Source organism: Pyrus communis, chromosome 5 (genome assembly GCF_963583255.1).
Source record: "Pyrus communis chromosome 5, drPyrComm1.1, whole genome shotgun sequence".
Lineage (NCBI taxonomy): Eukaryota > Viridiplantae > Streptophyta > Magnoliopsida > Rosales > Rosaceae > Pyrus > Pyrus communis.
The window spans coordinates 15,999,822-16,007,506 of record NC_084807.1 but is presented as its reverse complement, the minus strand read 5'-3'; positions in this window follow the sequence as shown (position 1 = coordinate 16,007,506).

Below are 7,685 nucleotides of genomic sequence, written 5' to 3'. Positions count from 1 at the left end.
TAGGGAAGTTAGAAGATAGACCATGCGGTAAAACAAAATTAAGATTTAAACCCCTGTGGTAGAGTTCGTTAGGATTTAGGTCCAAAATTAAAAGTTCCATCAACTCCCGTTATTTGTTAGTATGTGAGCCACACATGTGAGACCAAAAAGGAACTCTTCGTTTAATGTTGTGTGGCTCACATGTGAGGCTACCTTAATCTTTTTTGCCTCACATGTAAGGCTCACGTGCTAACAATTAATAGAGTTGATGGAACTTTCAATTTTGAACTTAAATTCTAACGACTTCACCGAAGAGATTTAAATAAATCCTTATTTTTTTTTTTATTACATGGCTATCTTCCGACTGTCCTACTGCCACGGGTATATTAATCCAATTAAGCTTATGGATATTGAAGGATCTGATCACAAGTGATATGATATGAGTCATGTAGGAAAGAGACTCATGCAAATAGAAGTATGAAACAAGTAGGTGTAGGTGTAGGTGTAGGTGGCAAAATGCCAACCGGCTTCTAACTATTCCTTCCATTCCATTCAATGGATTGGGAGGGAACATTTCATTTCATTGACGAAAAAGTTTGAGAAAAGAGTAGCCCCAAATACTTACAAACAGATGATAGCAACAGCAGCAGCAGCAGAAATCTCTCTCAATCTCTCTCTCTCTCTCTCTCTCTCTCTCTCTCTCTCTCTCTCTCTCTCTCTCTTCTGAGTCTGACAACACCCATGATGTTTATGATTCTGCTTTCGGTAGGGGCATTTGCCCCCTTACCACACCTGGACCCCCTCACTACTAAACATTTCATTAAGATGGTGATGCGGCTAATGTTACTAACATAGCAAGATATTCATCTTTACACTATCACCCGATCAGAGCTTCAACTGCTCCACTTGGGGTTTTCGCAAAGGCCTGGTGTGAAAGGGGGAGTGATTAGAACCACTGCAAGTGGCCTAGTGGTTCTTGCCTAGCTGGGTTTACTCCCCAGACTAGATTCGAATCCCGAAGCTGTCAAAGTGGCCAAGCACTGTGCTGCAATGCACAGCTGGAGCATTTCACATACGCCGGAGGGATTAGTCCTTGGGCCTAGGAAGCCTTTGGGATACCCTTGACTTAGTCAAAATAAAAAGGGAGAGTGATTAGAATGGATGCTTGTGGAACAAGTAAAAGGAAGGAGTAGTCATTTGGGTGAAAATAAATGAGTCATTAAGTGGGCACATATTTTATTTTTAAACGTGGATTTATTTAGTTTTATTTTGGATGCGGTTCCTAGTTATGAAAATTCTTTAACTAAAACCTTGTTGGCTTTCAATTTTTGATCCAAGTCCCTGAAATTAATGTGATAATTTAGTTCTATGTACGTTACTATATTTTTTTTAAATTAAAAATTCAAATTTATAGTTGTTTATATTAATGAGATTTTAAATAAAAAAACCATAATTTGTGGGATTAAAAATATTAAAATATAAATATACTATTGTGTGTGTGTGTGTATAAACATGGGTACATTCATCAAAATTAACCAAAAAATTATTGTACCAAAACATGGGTACATTCTTCAAAATCACCAAAAAAAATATATATATTAGGCTTAATAATATTAGTAAATTTCTTCGATTAAATTTAACATGGATACATTCTCCAATAAAAAATAAACAAAAACGAAAAAAAAAAAAGAATGTACCCATTTAAGTTTAAAAATGGATTAGAAAAAAATTGAATAGATTTTATATAAAAAAAAAATGGTACATTTTACCTATAACAAATTGGTATATTTAAGAATGAGTACATTTTAAGATTAAAAATTTGAAAAAAAATTACATGAATGGTACATATAATTAGCATGGGTACATTTAGCAAAATTAAAAATGGGTACAAATAAATAAAAAAATATGGGTACAATACAAATAAAACTTTATAAAATATAGGCACAAAAAGAAATTAATATATGGGTACAAATTAAAACTAAAAAGAAAATTGGAAAAAATTAAAAAAGGGTTGCAAATTAAAAATGGGTACAAACTAAAAATAAAAATATGCGATAAAAAATTTAGCCATAAATATAAAAATACTAATTGTAACATTTTTAACATTAAATGAATATATTTAGAAACAAAAAATATTTTATTATTGAAATAATTAATGATGTTATTAATATCAAGGACCTTGATCAAAAAATGAAAATGAATAAAGTTTTAATCAAACGAGTAGTAAAAGGAAGGATGAGAACCTAATTTCTCCATTTAATTATGTGAATTTCATAGCGAGATCCGTTAATGTTGGTATTAAAAGTTTTTCATGTTGATTAAGACGCATGAAGATTGCAGGTCTCACCTGCATCCATAGTCAGAAATCTCTCATTTACACGTTGACCTATTGAATAATACACGTTGAAAACTAGTAACTCACTCACAATCGATCTGAAATGTTTTGATAACATTTACGTGAATTTTCTCAAACATTATATTCACAACAATAACAAACAAATATGATCGTTTAATAAAAAAAAATAAAATATAAACAATAAATTTATAATTGACTCACCATCCTTGTTGCTTTCCTTTCACACTCTGATCAAGGAATTAGGGTTTTGGGATGTCAAAGCTTTATCGTACTTATTTAAGGCTTCGTTGAGAAAAATTAACATGACTTTGTAGGATATAGCTAGAGGTTGACGGCACAGTCAATAATTAATAGTTGAAAGTCACTCATGAAATTGATCCATATCTATATATTATATTGCAGTCACTTTTGGAATGTTGAAGGGGGAATACTCAAATAAAAAGTATTATATTGCAGTCACTTTTGGAATTTTGAAAGGGAATGCTCAAATAAAAGGAAAATGATTGTTGCTGGGTTGGTTGGGCATGCACAGATACTAGATAGGTGTGTGTGTGTGTAGGTTTTGTCCGTCAGCAAACAATAGCAGTTGCATACCCATTGTAGTTTTGGAAAATATCTTCAATGCTAAGTAACATATCATACATGAATGAATGTCTGAGATTGAAAATATTAGACCTAAACAATTGTGAAGATTAAATTTAACCACTAAAACATCCGATACGCAGCATGAAGCTACATGCTAATACGTGAATGGCCAAGTGATAATTTAGATGGACATATAGTTTAGTTTTGGGGCTAAATAGATATAAACCCAATTCATTATCCACAATTCTCTTCAAATTTTAATAAAACAGATGAACACTAGATACAAAGAAACAAACATATTTGATTATTCAAAGTTCAAGTTAACTGAAAGAACAAGGCAGTTGATGCACAAAATTAGGGGTGTGGCTTCAATGCTATGTAGCACCTAGAGTTACTAGTGTTTTAGCTGTTAAATTTGATTTTAACAAATTTTTACCCGTTAGATCTGATTTCTACTTTGTTATTTTTAAGTAATCTTGTTTGAGAACCAAAAGATAGTTAACTATACCACTATACGTGCCCCTGATTACACCAAAAGTTTATAAATTTCCTCAAGTGAAAATGAAATGACCTCGAAAATCATATACAAAAAAGTTTTTTGTCCATAGAGTAACTTTTTTTGCTTCTCCTAAACTACTTAGGAAATATGTTTGGCATAATTATTATTAATCAATTCACAACCCTAGTACCATTTTGAGTTTTATTTACTCATTTTTTGGTAGATTCGTTTTCTAAATAAATTGATGTGTCATACTCTAATACTAATTATTTTATTTTAGTATTTATTGTAATTAAGAGAATTTTGAACTTGATAGCTTTTTTAAATGTGATCGATCGTGTAACCCCCAAATATAAAATTTTGGGAGATGCTTTATGGAAGGTGATATAGCTAGTCTTTTAGAGATGCTTTACTAATGCAAAAAATCAATGATTGTTGTGTTGCCATATTATTACAGTTAGGGTTATTATACAAAATGGTCATTGAGATTTGCATGATCAATAGAAATAGTCTATGAGATTGTCCACCATCCATGATTTTGGTTATTCTGTTAAAAACTTTTTGACAATTTTCAAAGCTTCGTAACTCAATCGATTCTTAACCAAATTCGACCCATAATATATCAAAATGAAGATAAGAAAGTGTATAACAAGATTACACCTATTTGGAAGCCCAATGATTGCCAGAGATGGCTGGAAAATATCCTGAAAGGTGACTGGTCCGCGGGAAAACTGGAAAACTAGCCGGAAACTAGGTAAATTTTAAACGTTCATAACTTCTTCAATACTCAACGAAATCGAGTGATTCAAAAACGAAAATCATACTTCTCGATGAGAAGAAGAGAATGATATCTTTATTTATGCTAACTGGCCGTGGTTTGGCCTAAAAACGGCTCGAAAGTGGCTAACTCGAAAACGATTAGCCATTTTCGAGCCGTTGTCCGACCAAACCATGGTGAGTTAGCCTTCAAAAAAGGTACCATTCTCTTCGTCTCATTAAGAAGTATTATTTTCGTTTTTGAATCACTCAATTTGGTTAAGTATTGAAGAAGTTATGAACGTTTAAAGTTTACCCAGTTTCCGACGAGTTTTCCAGTTTTCCCTCGGACCAGTCACCTTTCAGGCTATTTTCCGGCCATCTCTGGCAACTATTGGGCTTTTAAATAGGTATAATATTATTCTACACTTTTCTATCTTCATTTTGATATATTATGGGTCGAATTTGGTTAAGAAACGATTAAGTTACAAAGCTTTGAAAATTGACCAAAATCGTTTTTAACGAAAGGACCAAAATCATGGATGATAGACAATTTCATGGACCATTTCTATTGACTTTCAATCTCATAGATCATTTCTATTGATCATGCAAATCTCAGAGACCATTTTGTATAATAACCCTTACAGTTAAGCTCATGGTACTCATCGTCTAGCTTGAAGCTTTTACTTATTGTGCTGACTGTTCTTGTGACATCCCACATCGCCCAGGAGAGTGATCCTTATATGTATATTCTCATCCCTACCTAGCACGAGGCCTTTTGGGAGCTCACTGGCTTCAGGTTCCATGGGAACTCCAAAGTTAAGCGAGTAGCGCAGGAGAGCACTCCCAGGATGGGTGACCCATTAGGAAGTTCTCGTGTGAGTTCCTAGAAACAAAACCGTGAGGGCATGGTCGGGGCCCAAAGCGGACAATATTATGCTATGGTGGTGGAGCGGGCCCAGGAAGTGGTCCTCCCCGGGCCGGGATGTGACAATTTGGTATCAGAGCCTAACCCTGGCCGTGTATGTGCCAACAAGGACATCGGGCCCCTAAGGGGGGTGGATTGTGACATCCCACATCGCCCAGGGGAGTGATCCTTATATGTATATTCTCATCCCTACCTAGCACGAGGCCTTTTGGGAGCTCACTGGCTTCGGGTTCCATCAGAACTCCGAAGTTAAGCGAGTACCCCACGAGAGCACTCCCAGGATGGGTGACCCATTGGGAAGTTCTCGTGTGAGTTCCCAGAAGCAAAACCATGAGGGCGTGGTCGGGGCCCAAAGCAGACAATATCGTGCTATGGTGGTGGAGCGAACCCAGGAAGTGCCCCCCTCCCCCCCGGCGGGGATGTGATAGTTATACATATAAATTGAGAGTTTATTAAATATTTATGCATGAACAGATTAGCCAACTAGTTAATGATATTTCTTTGCCAGCTAGTCAATGATATTTATATTTAAACTAGATTAATTTTTTTTAATAAGGAACCGTTATTAACATGAAAAAAATCTCATTTCACACTCATCACTAGTATATTTTTCTTTCTAATTATAGAAAGTTAGGAGTGTAAAATAAGATTTTTGGAATGTTAAGAACAATTCTCCTTTAATAAAGTTATTTTTTGAGAAAAAAATAAAATCAACATTAAAAAAATATGGACATAAAAAGAAATTAAAGTTTGTGGGTATTTAAAAGAGAGCCTTACATATAGAGACAAAAAAAACATATAATATACTTCTAGGAACTTTACCAGTTTTTAAACATTTTAAGGGGAGACAAAGACAATAAAATCGCTAAAGGCCAGCCCAAAACATGGGAACAATTTTTTAAAATACTAGCTATACCTCTAACAATTTTGTTTATTGATGTGATAAATAATAACACTCAAATTAAACCCTTTTTTTGACAATTGTAGTATAGATATAAGTAGTGATCGTTCTAGGCCGGGGATTAGGAGGGATTGCTAATCTAATGAAAACTGACTCAAAGATACAAAAATATGCTTAAAAATACTTAAACAAACTCAAAGACTCTTAACTAAACTTATATGACTCAAAGCAAACTCAAAAGACTCAAAACAACACAAAACAATAAAAAAGATTCAAACTAGACTCTAGGACTTAATTTGGATGAAAATAGAATTGGTTTTGACTCAAAATACTTAAAAACACACAATAGGACAGATTTGACTCAACGAATTAAATGGGATTGGGTTTTTGGCGAATTTAAGAGAAAAACAAGTAATTAAAAGACTTAGGTAAACTTTGGATGAATTTGAGAAAAACTATGGATGATTAACTAGCTAGAGGATTCTTTTCCACACATGATACATTCAAACACAAATTGATTTCCAATTGCCTTTTCGATAAACCATGAACCTCAACACCCCAAATTAACCGTGACATCACTAATTAACCCTCAGATTTTCCTTTAGTTATTGGATTGGATGACATCATACGAGAACCCAAAGCATTCTTCAAAAGTTCCCTACATGACATCATAATAGAGATACAATCAAAGATCATTACGTTCTATGAAAATCATAAGTATTGACAAAGCACTTGTAACTATGACATCATGATACTCATGCTTGGAATTTACTTAACATGATTGTGAAAACAACCTTAACTACTTGTGAATATAAGTTTGTAACGATTATGTGAAACTCCCTTATATTCTAGCACCAAATTCAAGCATGCAAATTAAGTAGGCCTCCTTAATCAACATACAAGAATAAGTTATCCATCAAACGGTTAAGTAAATTGCATTCACAATTTATGAAATCACAACTGGAATTAATCAATTCATATCATAAACATAATCATGGTTTCAAAGTCTCCCCTAAAACGAGTTTAGCCTCTCATGTTCACAACAAAACAAAGAAAACTTGAATTAAATATTGAAAACAAAAGATAGATTACACCTAAAAACGTTCCAACACTTCAACTTGAATGCAAAAACGTCCAAGGCTTATTCTTCTCCTCTTCTTCCTTGCTTTGCTGCGGCACAAGAGTTTTGGGGTGATTTTGGATGGATTTCTGGGTTAAGGATGGATTTAGGTTGGTATGGGGTTGCGGCAAAGGTTTAGGAAAGGTGTATGAGTGTTTGGGTGAAGGTATGGAAGTATGGGAATGGTGGAAGAAAGGTTGAAGGCTGCGGCAAAGGTTGGTGGACAGAATGAAGGATGGCAGATTGTATGAGTAAGTGATTAGGGTTCTCTATGGGTGCGGCCTTGGGTATTTATTTGAAGGGTAATGTCTTCACTTTTATCACATAGTTTAGGAAAGATTTTGACCCCAAATCCATAAGGAAAATGAGATATAAAATCAGAAATCAAAGGGAAAAGGGAAGGAAACTTGCGACCAAATAAATAATAGGAAATGGAATGTTTTTTAAGGCTGAAATAAGGCAAGGATTTAGGATAGAATAGGTATGTAAGGTGCGGCTTTGAATAGGGTGGAAGAGGAATGTGATATTGTGACACAAAATAGGAAATAGGCATTCCCCTTA